The sequence below is a fragment of the Puma concolor genome, chromosome C1, assembly GCF_028749965.1.
Source record: "Puma concolor isolate L17-30 chromosome C1, mPumCon1.1.hap2, whole genome shotgun sequence".
Taxonomy (NCBI): Eukaryota; Metazoa; Chordata; class Mammalia; order Carnivora; family Felidae; genus Puma; species Puma concolor.
Window position 1 is genome coordinate 79,214,466 of NC_141674.1, and position 19,036 is coordinate 79,233,501.

General features: G+C 38.5%; 1 protein-coding gene and 1 pseudogene across 1 annotated transcript in view; one reads left to right on the forward strand and one right to left on the reverse strand.

Annotated features, from left to right (window-relative positions):
- The window catches only part of DIPK1A (divergent protein kinase domain 1A), a 114,296-nt gene that overhangs the window by 82,645 nt on the left and 12,615 nt on the right, over positions 1-19,036 (reverse strand). The gene's annotated exons all lie outside the window — the stretch shown is intronic.
- LOC112871834 (F-actin-capping protein subunit alpha-2 pseudogene) lies at positions 8,141-9,043 on the forward strand (annotated as a pseudogene).

Here is a 19,036-nt window from a genome sequence, read left to right on the forward strand (position 1 = left end):
ATGTTCACCAAAAGACAGGTAACTAAAATGTCCACAGCTTCCAGATTTGTAATAGCTAAAAACTGGAAGCAAACCAAACATCAATGAACAATGCAATGGATAAATAAGCTGGAGTATGCTCACACATAGAATACTCCACAGCAATAAGAGTGAATATATAAAATTACCTGTGACAATATGGATGAATCTCACAAATATAATGTCAAGCAAAAGAAGTCAGTTTTTGTATATTTAAAAATACAGCAAAACAGTAACAGGCAAAACTAATCTTTTCCATTAGAAGTCAGAATAGTGTGGGGTGCCTCGGTGGCTCAGTCAATTTAAGTGGCCAACTTTGGCTCGGGTCATGATCTCATGGTTCACAAGTTGAGCGCTGCGTCTGGCTCTGTGCTGACAGCTCAGAGCCTGGAGCTGCTTCGGATTCTGTGTCTCCCTCTCTCTCTGCCTCTCCCCCACTCCCCCCAGTCTCTCTCTGTCTCTGTCTCTCTAAAAAATAAACACTGAAAAAAAAATTAAAAAAAAAATTTTTTTTAAACATTTACTTATTTTTGAGACAGAGAGAGACAGAGCATGAATGGGGGAGGCCTCAGAGAGAGAGAGGGAGACACAGAATCTGAAGCAGGCTCCAGGCTCTGAGCTGTCAGCACAGAGCCCGACGTGGGGCTTGAACTCATGAACCGTGAGATCATGACCTGAGCCGAAGTTGGACGCTTAACCGACTGAGCCACCCAGGCGCCCCTGAAAAAAATTTTTAATAAAAAAAAGGGATGCCTGGGTGGCTCAGTCAGTTAAGTGTCTGACTTCAGCTCAGGTCATGATCTCACAGTTCATGAGTTCGAGCCCCACGTCAGGCTCTGTGCTGACAGCTCAGAGCCTGGAGCCTGCTTCAGGTTCTGTGTCTCCCTCTTTCTGCCCCTCCTCCACTTGTTCTCTCTCTCTCTCTCTCTCTCTAAAAAATAAATAAACATTAGAAGTCAGGATAGTGGTTACCATTGCAGGGGGTGGGGGTGACAGAAAGAGAACATACAGGAGGTTTTTAGAGTGCTGGCAAAGTTCTATATCTTGATCAAATATGCACTTCTCCTTATGTATTTATACTTCAATAAAAAGTAATGAAGCAGTACTTTTTCTTGCTATTTTGCATTGAGGTTCTGACTTTTCACATTAAAAATCTGCTGTTCTTGAATAAATGCCAAAATACACTGTAAGGAACAGCCAAACTGATCTTAAGCTAATAGCAGATTAACTTTTAGCAAACTCAGAGCTTCACAGAATTAGAGATCTAGTATTAACAGTCTAGGTTAGGGAATTTGCCCTTTTCTGATATGAAAAAATTAAAAAGATGATAGAAAACAATGATTTTCTGGGGAGTCTGGGGGGCTCAGTCGATTAAGTGTCTGACTCTTGATTTCAGCTGAAGTCATGATTCGTGTATACACGGTTCGTGTAATAGAGCTCCATGTTCTGCACTGATAGGGCGGAGCCTACTTAGGATTCTCTCTCTCCCTCTCTCTCTGCCCCTGCCCTGTGTGCACTATTGCTCATTCTCTCAAATAAATAAACATTAAAAGAAAGAAAAAAATGATTTTCTTAACGCTCTCCTTATCATTGTTCTTATTATGAGCTAAACAAAGAGCAAAGTGCACTGCATACATTATTTCATCTCATTCTCCTAACTCCATGAAATAACTGTATCATCTTCACAATTGTACAGTTAAGGAAAATTAGGCTGAGTATGCTGTCCAAAGGGAAATATCACAAACATGGTAGAGCCAGGACCTGGATCCTGGTGTGTCTGACTCTCAAGCTGATGCTCTTAACCACTGTTTTATCCCTGCCTTGTTGTCATATTGGGGGCTTTACAGCATGGGGTGATGATAATGTTCTTTGTCTTTTGTCTAATCACTTTAGAAGGCTATATATGAGCAGACCATCCTCCCACACCCCCCCACCCCCCTTCCCCATTTTTTTTTCAACGTTTTTTATTTATTTTTGGGACAGAGAGAGACAGAGCATGAACGGGGGAGGGGCAGAGAGAGAGGGAGACACAGAATCGGAAACAGGCTCCAGGCTCTGAGCCATCAGCCCAGAGCCCGACGCGGGGCTCGAACCCACGGACCGCGAGATCGTGACCTGGCTGAAGTCGGACGCTTAACCGACTGCGCCACCCAGGCGCCCCTAAATAAAGATTCATAGAGGAACTGGACTGTTAAGGAGTAAAAGCTGGGTGTTAAGATAGAAAGCCTATGCCACCAGAAGATGTACAATAAAAAGGTTTGACAGCTTTTTAAAAAGTTTTTTAATTCCTAAGTTAACATATAAGGTTATATTAGTTTCAGGTGTACAATATAGTGATTCAACATTTCCATACATCACCCAATGCTCATCACAAGAGCACTCCTCAATCTCCATCACCTATTTAACCCATCCCCCTTCCAACCTCCCCTCTGGTAGTCATCAGTTTATTCTCTATAGTTAACAGTCTCTTTCTTGGTTTCTCTTTCTCTCTCTCTTTTGTTCCTTTGCTTGTTTGTTTCTTAAATTCCATATATGAGTGAAATCATAGGGGATTTGTCTTTAACTTACTTCGCTTAGCATTATACTAACTCCATCCATGTCATTGCACATGGCAAGATTTTATTCTTTTTATGGCTGAGTAATATTCCATTGTATATAGGTACCACATCTTCTTTATCCATTCATCAGTTGATGGGCATTTGGGCTCTTTCCATAATTTGGCTATTGTTGATAATGCTGCTATAAATATCAGATGCATGTATCTCTTTGAATTAGTGTTTTTTTATTTTTTGGGTAAATGCTCAGTAGTGCAATTGCTGGATCATAGGGTAGCTCTACTTTTAATTTTTAACTGTTTTCTACAGTGCTGTGCCAGTTTATATTTCCACCAACAGTGCAAAAGTGTTCCTTTTTCTCCACATCTTTACCAATACCTGTTGTTTCTTGTGTTTCTTATTTTGACCATTCTAACAGGTGTGGGGTGATACCTTATTGTAGTTTTGATTTGCATTTCTCTGGTAAGTGATAATGAGCATCTCTGCATGTGTCTGTTGGCCATCTCTTTATCCTCTTTATAGAAATGTCTTCTTTGTAGAAATGTCTGTTCATGTCTTCTGCCCATTTTTTCAATTGAATTATTTATTCTTTTGGTGTTGAGTTGTATACATTCTTTATATATTTTGGATACTAACCTTTTATCAGGTATGTCATTTGCAAATATGTTCTCCCATTCATAATTTGCCTTTTAGCTTTGTCGATTGTTTCCTGCCCCATGCAGAAGCTTTGTATTTTGATGTAGTCCCAATAGTTCAAATTTGTTTTTGTCTTCCTTCCTCAGGGGGCCAATCTAGAAAAAGCTGCTATGGCCAACATCAGAGAAATTACTGCCTGTGCCCTCTTCTAGGATTTTTATGGCTTTAGCTCTCACATTTAGGTCTTTCATTCATTTTGAACTTATTTTTGTGTATAGGTTTAAAAAAAGTGGTCCAACATGCACCCCCATGTTTATAGCAGCACTATCAACAATAGCCAAAGTATGGAAAGAGCCCAAATGTCCATCGACGATGAATGCATAAAGAAGATGTGGTATATACATACAATGGAGTATTACTCGGCAATCAAAAAGAATGAAATATTGCCATTTGCAACTACGTGGATGGAACTGGAGGGTATTATGCTAAGTGAAATTAGTCAAAGAAAGACAAATGTCATATGACTTCACTCATATGAAGACTTTAAGAGACAAAACAGATGAACATAAGGGAAGGGAAACAAAAATAATATAAAAACAGGCAGAGGGACAAAACAGAAGAGACTCATAAATATGGAAAACAAACTGAGGGTTACTGGAGGGGTTGTGGGAGGGGGAATAGGTTAAATGGTTAAGGGGCACTAAGGAATCTACTCCTGAAATCATTGTTGCACTATATGCTAACTAACTTGGATGCAAATTTTAAAAAATAAAAAATAAAACAAGTTAAAAAAAAGGGGTCCAGTTTCATTCTTTTGCATGTTGCTGTCCAGTTTTCCCAGCACCATTTGTTGAAGAGACACTTTTTCCCACTGGCTATTCTTCCCTGTTGTGTCGAATATTAATTGACCTTATAATTGTGGGTTTATTTCTGGGTTTTCTATTCTGCTCCATTGATACACATGTCTATTTTTGTACCAGTACCAGAGAATATTATTTTCAAAAGTTATGCTGACAAGTATTGATTATTTAATATGAATGCTAGTAAAGCTTTAATAAAGTTTAGGTTGGCAGAAGAAACACAATTGACCAGGCTATTGATCTTTTACTTAGCTTCTGATCTTTAATCAGATACTTCTCTCTGCTCAGAAAAGTATTACTTAGCAGATGCCTTCCCAAGTTGCAGATATGGTACCTAAGAGGAAATAAGCACTTTCACTCATTCTTCTTTGGAAAACCCTAAACTTAAAAAGTAACTGTCAGGGGCGCCTGGGTGGCATAGTCGGTTAAGCGTCCGACTTCAGCCAGGTCACGATCTCGCGATCCGTGAGTTCGAGCCCCGTGTCGGGCTCTGGGCTGATGGCTCAGAGCCTGGAGCCTGTTTCCGATTCTGTGTCTCCCTCTCTCTCTGCCCCTCCCCCGTTCATGCTCTGTCTCTCTCTGTCCCAAAAATAAATAAACGTTGAAAAAAAAAAAAAAAGTAACTGTCAGTTTGCGTCAAAGGTCCATTTCAGGGTTAAAAATCACACCTTGACCTGAGGGTAGTTCCATCATCTTTCATTTATAACGAATTTCAACGTGTACTTTCAAACCAGTCAACATGAAGCTAGTTTAAAACTTAAATGCCATTCTTTATAATAGAAGTAAAAGCATACTTGCTAGTATTATAGAACTTTATACTTAAGGAGTATGTTAGAGTTTTTCACACGGAGTCATAATCTTTTTTTTTTTTTTAATGTTTATTTATATTTGAGAGAGAGAGAGAGAGAGAGACAGAACATGAACAGGGGAGGGGCAGAGAGAGAGGAAGACACAGAATCCAAAGCAGCCTCCAGGCTCTGAGCTGTCAGGACAGAGCCCAATGCAGGGCTTGAACTCAAGGACCGTGAGATCATGACCTGAGCTAAAGTCAGCCACCCAACTGACTGAGCTACCCAGGCACCCCTACGCGGAGTCATAATCCTCAATCATGAACCAGGGCAACGCCCACTTTAACCTCTCCCAACACCTAGAGATGAAGCAGCCTCCTAATGATGCTATATTCCTCACCACTTCTCTATGGAGGCAACTTGACATGCGAATCTAAGCTATACCCACCCCCTTAGATGAAGGGCATCCCTTCATGTCCCTAGACATACACTTACTACTTGTCTCTTGAAAGTGTTTATAGATACAGGAAGACAAAAATCACACACAGCTCTCCTTAGTAAATACAGATAGTATTGATTTATATCTACATCATGTATATTTTGTCTAGGCTCTTTCCTCAAGTAAAAATGTAAATTGTTTTCTTATTCAAAGTTCTACAAAAATATTTTAAATTTTTTTTTCAACGTTTATTTATTTTTGGGACAGAGAGAGACAGAGCATGAACGGGGGAGGGGCAGAGAGAGAGGGAGACACAGAATCGGAAACAGGCTCCAGGCTCTGAGCCATCAGCCCAGAGCCCGACGTGGGGCTCGAGCTCACGGACCGCGAGATCGTGACCTGGCTGAAGTCGGACGCTTAACCGACTGCGCCACCTAGGCGCCCCGTCAAAGTTCTACAAAAATATTAAGGGAATCTTTTCACATTAGGTAACATAAGTATGCCATTTTTTTAAATTGAAAGTGAAAAACAAAATTTGTGTGACTTTGTAGCTTGTTAAAGCATTTGTTTATTATCACACAAAATAATGACATTTTCTATATTCAGTATGACGTGACAGCATTTTAAAATAACTGGTATACGAATGCTGAGAAATCTTTATATGATAGATATATTAACATCTCTCAATAAGAAAAAAATACATTGATTTCTCCAAGACAGTCATAAACATATGCCACAAGAAATAGTTTGAAAGGAGAAACTGACAATGTCACTGGTCTGACTTCAAAAAGTTCTTGAAATAGGCAAGTGCACAACATAAATGGCCATAATGTGTTTTAAAAAGTCATTCATAAGTTTATAATTTGGGGATATCATAACATTTTATGAGGAAGCTAAAGCATTCCTCTTTTATTACTGAAAATACCGTTATAAGAGAGGCAAGAAAAAACTCTCTTATCAACGATCATTATCATCTAACCGGTAAATGAAGAAAGTAAGGCCAAGAAAAAGGAGCTTGATACAAGGCAAATCACATGCCTGAAATCTCATGATAAAGCATATTACTCATCTTAATATCACATAACATTAGAATTCTTTCTACTTTTCTTTAAGTTCAAAACCAGTTCAATAAAAATGCTTGCTATATAAGACATTTATAACCCAAAACTATCATTTGATATGGTTAATTTCTATCATCTTTGGGGAGGGAAATCTACATAACATAATGACTTTTAAATTTATTTGGTAGATCTAGCTATGGGTCACTTTTATATTGATCTGACTTAATGGGATCTATTTTAGGTTAACTAATCCTCAGAGATACAAATTCCTTAATAAAGCAGTCAGAAGTATTTTTAAATATTAACCAAAACATTCATAAATCATGTCAAGTAATGCATTAGCAAGACCAAAATACCTCACTTTCTGCTTCTATTTGCAGCTTTCGAAGCATACCTCTCTGCTTTCCCACCTTCCCAAACACCCTCTTGTACTCCATGATACCCCTTTCCTTCATATTCCACTCTTCTGTCAACTAGAAAAATGATCACATGTAATTTACATATATCAAATGACTGAAGTTAATTTACACTATAACACTGGCTAATCCCAAAGTACTGGTATAACCCCCTACTTAAGACTGGGACATCACCAAGCATAAAGATTTTCTTTTTCGGGGATAGAAAAAAGAAGTTTGAAATCATGCATTATCTAAAGGTAAACCTTATGTAGACCTATTAGGATAATTGCTGGGGGTGGAGGGGAATATCCCTTGTTACTCTGCCCTCCCTAACATAGACTGCTTAAAACCCAACCATCCTCTGCCTCCCTTTCCTTTTCTTTGCTTGCCTGTTTAGAACACAGCAGCTGAACACACTTATACTGACTTAAAACATAGGCATTAAAGGCCAATGACAGCATCTAAACACAGTACCACACTTCTTCCTCTCACGTTAACATTCAGTGACCTCTGGCAATTAAGAATTTGATTTCTTTTAAAATACACTTTTGTGGGGTGCCTGAGTGGCTTGGTGATTAAGCTTCCAACTGTTGATCTCAGCTCAGGTCTTGATTTTGGTGTTGTGAGTTCAAGTCCTGTGCTGGGCTCTATGCTGGGTGTGGCCCCAAAGTAACAAAATAATAAATAGATAGATAGATTAATTTAAAAAGTATACTTTCAGAATGTAGCCCCTTCATCAATGGGGGTAATGTGTCATTGAAATCTCGCTTTTTTATTTGCAGACCCCCAAGAAAATTTTGAAAGCTATACATCCCTTGGCACATCCTTAAATTGATACTTAAAATCTTTCACTGTAAGTCTAAATAGTTGCAAAGGAGTAACTTCTAACATATTGTAAATATTGAATTTTTAAAAGTTTATTTATATATTTTTGAGGTGGGGTAGACAGAGAGGGAGAGAGAATCCCAAGCAGGTTCTGGGCTATCAGCACAGAGCCCAACACAGGGCTGAACTCAGAAACCGTGAAATAATGACTTGAGCCGAAGTCAAGAGTTGTACACTTAACAAACTGAGCCACCCAAATGCCCCTCACACAAATTATTTCTAACGTATTTTATGTTTGAAAGTTTTTTACTGGACAGTGTTATATTTTTCCTCAACAAAAATCTGCCTATGAATTAAAAATAAACTTCTCTTTATTTTCTGTAATAAAAGACTTCAAGTATTAAAACAATTTCTTCTGGCTTGAGTTTTCTTTACAATTATTATTACTAACCAATCAATTAAAATATAAATATACTGCAAAATTTTATTTTAAAGATTCTTAAACATTATAACACTTTATTAAAGAGATGGGTGTGAGGGGAAGTCAGGTGGTCGCTGCCACCACGCCCACCACAGTATGTCATCAGAAGGAAAATGGCAGATCTGGAGAAGCAGTTGTCTAATGAGGAGAAGGTATGTACAGCAGCAAAATTCATTATTCATGCCCCTCCTGGAGAATTTAATGAGGTGTTTAATGATGTTCGGTTACTGCCTAACAATGATAATTTTTTCAGGGAAGGGACAACTCATGCATTTGCACAGTCTATAACTTGGACAGTTTACTCCAGTAAAAATTGAAGGTTATGAAGATCAGGAATTGATAACAGAACATGGCAACTTGGGAAATGGAAAGTTTTTGGATCCTGAAACCAGAATCTGTTTCAAATTTGATCACTTAAGAAAGGAAACAACTGATCCAAGACCATATGAAGCAGAAAATGCAGTTGAGTCATAGAGAACTTCAGTAGAAACTGCTCTTTGAGTTTATGTGAAAGAACATTATCCAAATGGGGTCTGCACTGTATATGGTGAAAAACAACAACAACAACAACAAAAACGAGATGGATAGCAAATCATTATTGCATGAATAGAAAGCCATCAGTTCCAAGCAAAAAGTTTTGGAATGGTCATTGGAGGTCAGATTGGAAATTTACCATCACTCCTTCAACCACTCAAGTGGTTGGCATCTGAAAACTCAGGTTCATTATTATGAAGATGGTAATGTTCAGTTAGTGAGTCATAAATATATACAAGATTCCCTAACGGTGTCTAACGAAGTGCAAATAGCAAAATAATTGATAAAAACTGTAGAAGCTGCAGAAAATGAATACCAGACTGCCATCGGTGAGAATTATCAGACAGTACTTTCAAACTTTACATAGTCAGTTGCCAGTTACATGCGCTGAGATTGACTGGAACATGACCTTAGCTACAGGATTGGCAAAAAGATGCAGAACGCATAAGATGAACATTGCATGATTGGATCACTTTAGTGTCTTTGAGTTTTTAAAAAAAATCATTGCAGGGGCGCCTGGGTGGCTCAGACGGTTGGGCGTCCATCTCCAGCTCAGGTCATGATCTCACAGTTCGAGAGTTTGAGCCCCGCATCAGGCTCTGTGCTGACAGCTCGGAGCCTGGAGCCTGCTTCAATCCCTGTGTCTCTTTCTCTCTCTGCCCCTCCCCAAGTTGTGCTCTGTCTCTCTATGTCTCTCAAAAAATAAATAAATGTAAAAAAAAATTTTTTTTTAAATCATTGCAAAAGTATTCAGAACTGTCAAGCTACCTGATCAAATAGGCTGCTGCCATTTAAAATTGCTGTAATTAGTTTGGTTAGAGCACAGAGCTTACCTAATCAACCATTATTTTTCATTTCTTTTGTTCAAAGAGGATTGAAAATCAGTTTAGTTTAAGTGTTTTTTACTTTCTGTTATATTTCTTACAATTATGAGATGCTTCCTCTAGATTCATGTTAAAGGTTTTTGAAGTGTTTCAAAAATATTTTACTTATCATAACCCTAAAATTGTGTCTTTTGGTTTACAAAGTGAATAACTTTTGATATTTGCCCAGTTCTTTTTAATGGGGTCAACATGGACATTCTAGTTTAATGTGGTTGATGGATTTAACCATATAGACTGCTAAAGAAATTATCTACCTTTTCCCCTTTACTTCCTCCATTTATGTAAGATTGAGATTAGAGGGAAAGCATTTTCTTTTTTTTTTTTTTTTTTCTTGAGGGAAAGCATTTTCTACATCAATTATGTTTGAACCTTTCAAGAAGGTCATTTAGCTAGCTTAGTGTTTAACTAAACGTTGTTTTTTATTTTTTTTAAGTTTATTTATTTATTTTGAGAGAGAGAGAGAATGCATGTGCACAAACTGTGGGGGGCAGAAAGAAAAGGAAACGGAGAATCCCAAGCAGGCTCTGTGTGTTGTCAGCACAGAGCCCTACAGTCGCAGAGCTTGATCCCACATACCTTGAGATCACGACCTAAGCCAATATCAAGAGTCAGACGCTTAACCAACTGAGCCATCCAGGTGCCCGTAAGTAAACTTTTTAAAAACAAGGCCAATGTCTAATGATTTTTTGAGATTCTGAAATTAAATGAGAATACTTACTTCAGGGGGGCCTGGGTGGCTCAGTCGGTTAAGCGTTGGACTCTTGGTTTTGGCTCAGGTCATGATCTCACGGTTCATGTGTTTGAGCCCCGCATCAGGCTCTGTGCTGACAGCGTGAGGCCTGCTTGGGATTCTCTCTCTCCCTTTCTCTTCATCCCTCCCCTGCTCTTTCAAGATAAATAAATAAAATTAAAAAAAATTTTAAAAAGAGAATACTTATTTCAGAAATGCATTTAATGCTTTTTTTCTTGTGGCAGTTACACAAATTAGCTTGAATTCCATATGTCCCTGAGTTATTTTTACCATAAAGCCATAAATGTATTATAACAAGGGAAATCATAATATATATAATCCTGAACTCATAAAAAAATAAATGAATAAGAGGCGCCTGGATAGCTCAGTTGGTTGAACGTCTGGCTTAGGCTCAAGTCATGATCTTGTGGTCAGCAGGGTTTGAGCTCAGCGTCAGGCTCTGTGCGTCAAGCTTGGAGCCTGGAGCCTGCTTCAGATTCTGTGTCTCCCTCTCTCCCTCTCAAAAAGAAACATTAAGAAAATTTTTAAAAATAAATGAATAAAATAAAAAATAAAAAAAGATATGGGTGAGATTTTTCTTCTTCAATTCATTCACGTTTCCATGTAGTGACTATTATTTTATTGCCAGGATAAAATAGGGCTCAGCACCAATTCTATCCCTACTTTAGTTTTCATAATGTTAAATGGTGAGGAACCTGCTTCACATAAATGAGGGAGAAGAATGGACGTCTTGTTAGAGCAATTATTTCTCAATGCTTCAAACTTTTTTGAACAATGTAAAATAAATATAACAGTAACCTACTATCAAAAATATACTTAATAGTCTATTAGTTAATTAGCAAACCAATTAGGCTTTCTCTCAGTTTTGTGAGAACAAAAAAATTGGAAATTATTTGAATTGCAAAAGGAACTATTATCCATCGTTACTTGAGACAGTGTTACTTAATCATCCACTATCTTCGCACAGATACCAGTATTCTCCATTGCCCTTTGGTGTCCTGGTGTTTTTACATCCGGGGACCTTTGTGAGATATGAACTAGAGCAATATGCCTTTCTTTTGTAATCATGTGAGAAGGGCAACAGTGAAAGAGAAGTGGGAGAACAGACCCCACACCTCCATCAGAAGCACATTCCTCGGGAAGAATAATGTTAGGAAAAGTATGTGGGGAATGTAAAGACCTACAAATGGCTCCCTTAAACCAGGCCCCTTGAAAAGTGTACCCATTTAAAGATAAAAGTGAAGGGCTCCTGGGTGGCTCAGTCGGTTGAGCGTCAGACTTCAGCTTAGGTCATGATCTCCTGGTCCGTGAGTTCGAGCCCCGCGTTAAGCTTTGTGCTGACAGCTCAGAGCCTGGAGGCTGCTTCGGATTCTGTGTCTCCCTCTCTCTCTGTTCCTCCCCCACTCACACTCTGTCTCTCTCTCAAAAATAAATAAACATTAAAAAAAATTTTTTTTAAAAGATAAAAGTGAATGTGCATCTGCAGCCCACAGTACCAGCACCAGCACAGGGACTCCATGGAAGTGAGCAGTACATGATTTTTGATGAGAGAAAACTGCAAAAGCAAAATGATAAGCACCAAAAATAGCAACACGATATATCAAAGGAAGAACCCACCTAAAAGCTAAGAATCAGACTGAAGCAAATTAAGTTGTTGCTTAAAGCATAATAATTAAAGCCTTTAAATTTACCAAACCATTCTGCTATTACAGAATAAAAAGGCTTGTTTATCCCTTCTTCTCTGTCCTGGGGGAATAAATTATCTCATGAGTCTTTTACTTCACCAGAGTGCTATTTAAAAGCTGATGAAATGTTTAAGCAATTGATTACATTAATAAAAAAGTCGTTACAGGACAGAGGTATGATCAAAACCAAAGGGTAGGTAACACTGATTAAGAGGAAAGGATATGCTCTCTGACAGTAATGCCAAGGTCACAGTTTTTGCCTGCCTGTCTCCTGCTTTTTAGTTAGATCTCAGATTATTATCCCTTCCACAAGAAGGTTCTCCAACCAGCTGGCCAAATAGACGTCCTGATACTCATTATCACGTAACCTATTTTAATTATTGCATTGTGCACATAGCTGCCCAATGTTTTTGTTGCTTATTTTTTAAAATGCATTTATTATTTATTCATCAGTGCCAAAACAGCTCCAAAAACTCCCAAAAGCAACATGTGAATTCTATGAGAGCAGAGATCTATCATGTCACTGCTGCAAGTTCAGTGCTTACCTGGTACCGAACATATAATAACCTTGTTGATGATAGTCTATAGAAATCAGGCACAATGGGAATGCAAGCTGGTGCAGCTACTCTGGAAAACAGTATGGAGGTTCCTCAAAAAACTAAAAATAGAACTACCCTACGACCCAGCAATTGCACTACTAGGCATTTATCCATGGGATACAGGTGTGTCGTTTCGAAGGGACACATGCACCCCCATGTTTACAGCAGCACTATCAACAATAGCCAAAGTATGGAAAGAGCCCAAATGTCCATCGATGGGTGAATGGATAAAGAAGATGTGGTGTGTATATATATGTGTATATACACACACACACACACAATGGAGTATTACTCAGCAATCAAAAAGAATGAAATCTTGCCATTTGCAACTACGTGGATGGAACTGGAGGGTATTATGCTAAGTGAAATCAGTCAGTCAAAGAAAGACAAAAATCATATGACTCATATGAGGACTTTAATAGACAAAACAGATGAACATAAGGGAAGGGAAACAAAAATAATATAAAAACAGGCAGGGGGACAAAACAGAAGAGACTCATAAATATGGAGAACAAACTGAGGGTTACTGGAGGGGTTGTGGGAGGGAGGATGAGCTAAATGGGTAAGGGGCACTAAGGAATCTACTCCTGAAATCATTGTTACACTATATGCTAACTAATTTGGATGTAAAATTTAAAAAACAAAAAGTAAAATTAAAAAAAGAAAAAGAAATCAGATGCAAAATTGATGATAATTCTAAGACTCTAATCTTTGAGTAGTTTTTTCTTTTTTACTAAAGTAAACTGTTGATATTACACAAGATTTTCTGAAAAATTGTGTCATTACATCTTTATTCCTCTGAAGTTATTTACCCTAATTCTCTTGTCTTTATTGAAATAATTTATAAATTATGTAATGCTTAAATAAACATTGCAGCCATTAATGCAAACAGGTTAGGTAAATATTCATAAGACAGATAGTTTAAAATTCACATCGGGGAGTGGGGTGGGAGGGAGGGGAAAGTGTGTGATGGGCATTGAGGAGGGCACCTGTTGGGATGAGCAATGGGTGTTGTATGGAAACCAATTTGACAATAAATTTCAAAAAATAAATAAATGAAAATTTAAAAAAAGGAAAATAAAATAAATAAAATAAAATAAAATTCACATCAGGATTTTCAGTTCAAGATGGTAGATTAAAGATGTGTGTTTACTACTTACAGCTTACAAAACCACACTCAAATAAGGGAGAACAAAAGGAAAGAAAAGTTAAGGGGTTCACCAGTGGATGAAAGATACAACAAAATTTCTAGAATTCAAAAAGCAGATGGAATTGTGTTGATGGATGAGACAGCCAGAGAAAGCCACAGCCCACAAGGCAACCTAAGAGCTGGAAGCCAAAATGCTTGTTGGAATGCTAGGAGGAATCTAGAGAGCCAATCTGCCCTGGAACACCTGACGGCTCTGGGCTCTAGGCCAGCAGGTACAAGGGAGGAGAGAAGGGAGAAGTGGGGCTAAAGACAGTGGGAATAATTGAAGGTCTGTACTTGGAACTGTGCTGGTTGGCATCCGCATCTACTTCCCCCACCCCCACACAGATCACAGGCATCCTGGCATTAATCCTCAGTTGAAAAGCCAGATAATTGAAAGAACAAATGACCTGGGGAAAGTAAAGGCATCTAGGGGGAGTGTGCCCACAGTAGAGCACTCCTCCAGCACAAGGTCAGGGTCTGAGCACAGGCCTAGAGCAAGCAGGCCAGTCAAGGCATCTTGCCCTACACTGAAGGCTCAGTCAGCCATCCACACAGTTGATAGGTCTAGGGGGAAAAGAGACCAACTTTTAAAATGGCATAGAAGGGGTGCCTGGGTCGCTCAGTTGGTTGAGCATCCGACTTTGGCTCAGGTCATGATCTCACAGTTTGTGGGTTTGAGACCCACATCAGGCTCCGTACTGACAGCCTGGAGCTCAGAGCCTGGAGCCTGCTTTGGATTCTGTGTCTCCTTCTCTCTCTGCCCCTTCCCTGCTCATGCTTTGTCTCTCTCTGTCTCTCAAAAATAAATGTTAAAAAAATTTTTTTAAATAAAAAAATGGAAAATAAAATGGCACAGAAAATAGGGGCGCCTGGGTGGCTCAGTTGGTTAAGCCTCTGACTTCAGTTCAGGTCATGATCTCGCAGTTTGTGAGTTCAAGTCCTGAGTTGGGCTCTGTGCTGACAGCTCAGAGCCTGGAGCCTGAAGCCTGCTTCAGATTCTGTATCTCCATCTCGCTCTCTGCCCCTCCCCCACTTGTGCTCTGTCTCTGTCTCTGTCTCTCTCTCTCAAAACTAAACATTAAAAAAAATAATAAAATGGCATAGAAAATCCATATCAGTTCCTCAGTCCTTCTTTCTTAAAATATGAATAGACAACCAAGGATTACCAGGCACATGGGGAAATCAGGCAGCTTGAGAAAGAACTGAGAAAAACACATAAAGAATAGGAAACCACAAAAAAGGAACAAATAACTTGGAAGAACTCTTTTGAATTTAGTTTAAAATTCTTAGAATTTTTTTATTTTTTTACTGTTTATTTATTTTTGAGTGAGAGAGAGAGCAAGGAAGGGGCACAGAGAGAGGGAGACAGAGAATCTGAAGCAGGCTCCGCCCTGACAGGCTGACAGCAGCAAGCCCGATGTGGGGTTTGAACTCATGAACCACGAGTTCACAACCTGAACTGAAGTCAGACGCTCGACTGACTGAGCTACCCAGGCACCCCTAAAATTCTTAGTATTTAAAGAGTGATTAGAAAATGAAAGCAAATCAACAGATGATCTAGAAAGCAAAATTGAGAAACACAGAATGAAAGTATATGGATAAAAATATGGAAATAATAGAGAAACTATAAGAGACATAAACAGTCAATCTAAGAGGTACAACATTTGACTAATAAGAGCCCCAAAAAGAGGGAACAGAAAAAAGAGAGGGGAAAACTATTTAACAAATAATAGAATTCCCCCAGAGCTGAAGAAAGACCCAAGTCTTAAGACTGGAAGGGCTCAGTAAGTACTCAATACAACTAACTGATAAAAGACCTACATCTATACATTTCTTCATGGAATTTCAAAACAAGTATAAAAAAGAGACCCTGAACAAGGAACAAAGGTCACCCAGAAAGGATTGATAAACAAACTGGCTTCTTGTCAGCAACAGAGGATGTTAGAAAACAATGGAACCACGTCTTCACATTTTCTAAAGGAAATTATTTTCAGCCTGAATTCTACACCCAGCCCAACTACGAACAAGTTCTAAGATACAATATATACAGTTTTAGACATGACTCAGAAAGTTTATTTCCCACATATCCTTTCTAAAAAACTTATTTCAGGATACACTCCAGTAAAATGATGGCAAAATCAGGACAGTAAAAGTGGATCCTGTGGAAGACAAGATCCTGAGAAAAGTGATTCCAACCCAGGAGAAGAGTGGAGGGAGATCCTTGTAACACAGCTGTCTGGTAACCTAGAAAAGCAGTTGGTTACAAAGGGGGATGCCGCAGAATAGAAAACATAACTGAATGTATATAGGAAGTGAGGCTATGACAAAGGCATATTATTATACCAAAAAAAAAAAATTAGAAGAAGAAAGGCAACTAGAAACTTCCTGGAAAAAAAAAAAAGAGGCACAAAGAAGCTACATTTCAAATATGAAGCAAGCTTACATTTACCCCAGTTGATAAGGAATTAATGGAGTACGAGAAAAGAGGATCTGGTTGTTATTGATCATAGAATCTTGAGAGTCCAGAGTTCATTACTCTGGGCTTTGAGAGAAGAAAATGTAATCCTAGCACACAAATTGGCTCTACACTAAATATTTATAGAATCATATTTTACGGAATACTAAAAATAGAGATGCTCTTCATCTTAGGCCAGAACTAACTTTGATACATTTGGTGTCAAGACAAATTTCAGGATCCTAAAAGAAATCCTGGTCAAAAGTGTTTCACTCTTATTTTCTGTGTACATGGCACGAGATGATAAGCAATTCCTATTTGCAGTACTCTCCCTAAAGGTGACAGTTGTTCATTACTCAAATGGTCCAGCACTCCAGAACTAGCTCAGTTCACTTGGATTTGCGGGCAGATGTCAGAAGAAATGTCTGCTCCCCACAGCTGAGCAGACAGTCATCCAGAAAAATAAGGTATATTGACTATTCAGGGAAGAAACTGTGCCCCATAGTAATCACAAATCATAACTCTGTTACTTTAATACAGATCTCAAAGGATAGGCTTTTGAATTATTCTTTAATAGGAATATTAAAAAGCAAGCAAGGAGCACCTAGCTGGCTCAGTCGGTTAAGCATTCAACTCTTGAATTTGGCTCAGGTCATGATCTCATGGTTCATGTCTGTCAGCACAGAGCCTGCTTGGGATTCTCTCTCTTCCTCTCCCTCTGCCCCTCCCCTGCTTGCATGCTCTCTCTCTTTCTCTCCCTCCCTCTCTCTCTCTCTCTCTCTCAAAATAAATAAATAAACTTAAAAAAAAAAGCAAACAAGTATGATTTCTAAGCAAAAAGAAAGTTTTTATTTATAGGGAATGAGCAAACATCACATGTTCTCTTCCCCACTGGCAGAAATATGGTTTAGCTTTTGGAAAAGGGCAAATCCTTGCAGTAATGTGCTTAATAACAAGAAGGATTTGTCCTTGTCTGTTAATCCTACTGCTTTCCTGACAAGGAGAAAGTAACTTCATGCTGCAGTCAGTGGGTCTCAGGTTCATAAGGGAGATTTTCCTTTATAGGAATAATTAGCAGGTCATAACAGTATGATACTATTTATAGTTTTCATCTTTTAGATTCAACTTATATGGAGCTTTGGTTGTCCTTGGTAATAGGACAAAATATAAAAGTTATCAACTTTGACAATATGAAAGTGTCACTGACAGAAAGTGAGAAAAACAGATGGAAAAAGAAGCACATGTTCTAATGCCCCTTTTTGAAAATGGGGGAGTCAACAAAGATTGTCAAAAGTGGACGAAATGAGAATCACTGTCAGTGTCTAAAGTTACTAAGTTAAGTGCAGAGGAAGTAAAATTATAATACGACTGCTGTATCAAGCACTGGAAGAGAGAATGGGAGGACTATAGTATAAGAGGGCTGAACACTCATTTTTTATTTTTTTTATTTATTTTTTATTTTTTATTTATTTATATATGAAATTTATTGTCAAATTGGTTTCCATACAACACCCAGTGCTCATCCCAAAAGGTGCCCTCCTCAATACCCATCACCCACCCTCTCCTCCCTCCCACCCCCCATCAACCCTCAGTTTGTTCTCAGTTCTCAACAGTCTCTTATGCTTTGGATCTCTCCCACTCTAACCTCTTTTTTTTTTTTTTTTCCTTCCCCTCCCCCATGGGTTCCTGTTAAGTTTCTCAGGATCCACATAAGAGTGAAACCATATGGTATCTGTCTTTCTCTGTATGGCTTATTTCACTTAGCATCACACTCTCCAGTTCCATCCACGTTGCTACAAAAGGCCATATTTCATTTTTTCTCATTGCCACGTAGTATTCCATTGTGTATATAAACCACAATTTCTTTATCCATTCATCAGTTGATGGACATTTAGGCTCTTTCCATAATTTGGCTATTGTTGAGAGTGCTGCTATGAACATTGGGGTACAAGTGCCCCTATGCATCAGTACTCCTGTGTCCCTTGGATAAATTCCTAGCAGTGCTATTGCTGGGTCATAGGGTAGGACTATTTTTAATTTTCTGAGGAACCTCCACACTGCTTTCCAGAGCGGCTGCACCAATTTGCATTCCCACCAACAGTGCAAGAGGGTTCCCGTTTCTCCACATCCTCTCCAGCATCTATAGTCTCCTGATTTGAACACTCATTTTTTAAAGTGAAAAGTCAATAGATATTATCTGAAATTGATTAAAAAAAACATAAAATTCTGTTATTTGGAGGAAATAATCTTTTTGATCGTACAACTCTCAGGAAAATATCTCAAAGCACAAATCTCTAACATTTGTATATTTACTTATAAATATTCTATATAAACTTATGACTATATTAATCTATTACATACCTGTTATGACTTACACAAAAATAGGTGTTAAAAGTATATCAGAGGGGTGCCCGGGTGGTTCAGTCGGTTGATCGTCCGACTTCGGCTCAGGTCACGATCTCACAGTTCGTGAGTTCGAGCCCCGTGTGGGCTTTGTGCTGACAGCTCAGAGCCTGGAGCCTCCTTCAGATTCTGTGTCTCCCTCTCTCTCTGCCCCATCCCCACTCATGCTCTGTCTCTCTCTGTCTTAAAGATAAATAACACATTAAAAAAATTTTTTTTACAAAAGTATATCAGAATAATTTTGAATAGATTTTTTTATGGGGAGGGAATGCTTACTGTGGTAATAAACCAGAAACAGAAAATAATTAGCTATTCTGACAAAAATAAATATTTTAAGATATAAAAAAGTATATGAGAATAAAGCACCTCCTAGGTGCTTTCAGACACAGAGCTCTAGAAGTTAGAGGTATAGTTACCAGGAAATCCAAAAAGATAAGTGGTTCAAAGAGGCTACCTTTCAGGAGCAAAGCTG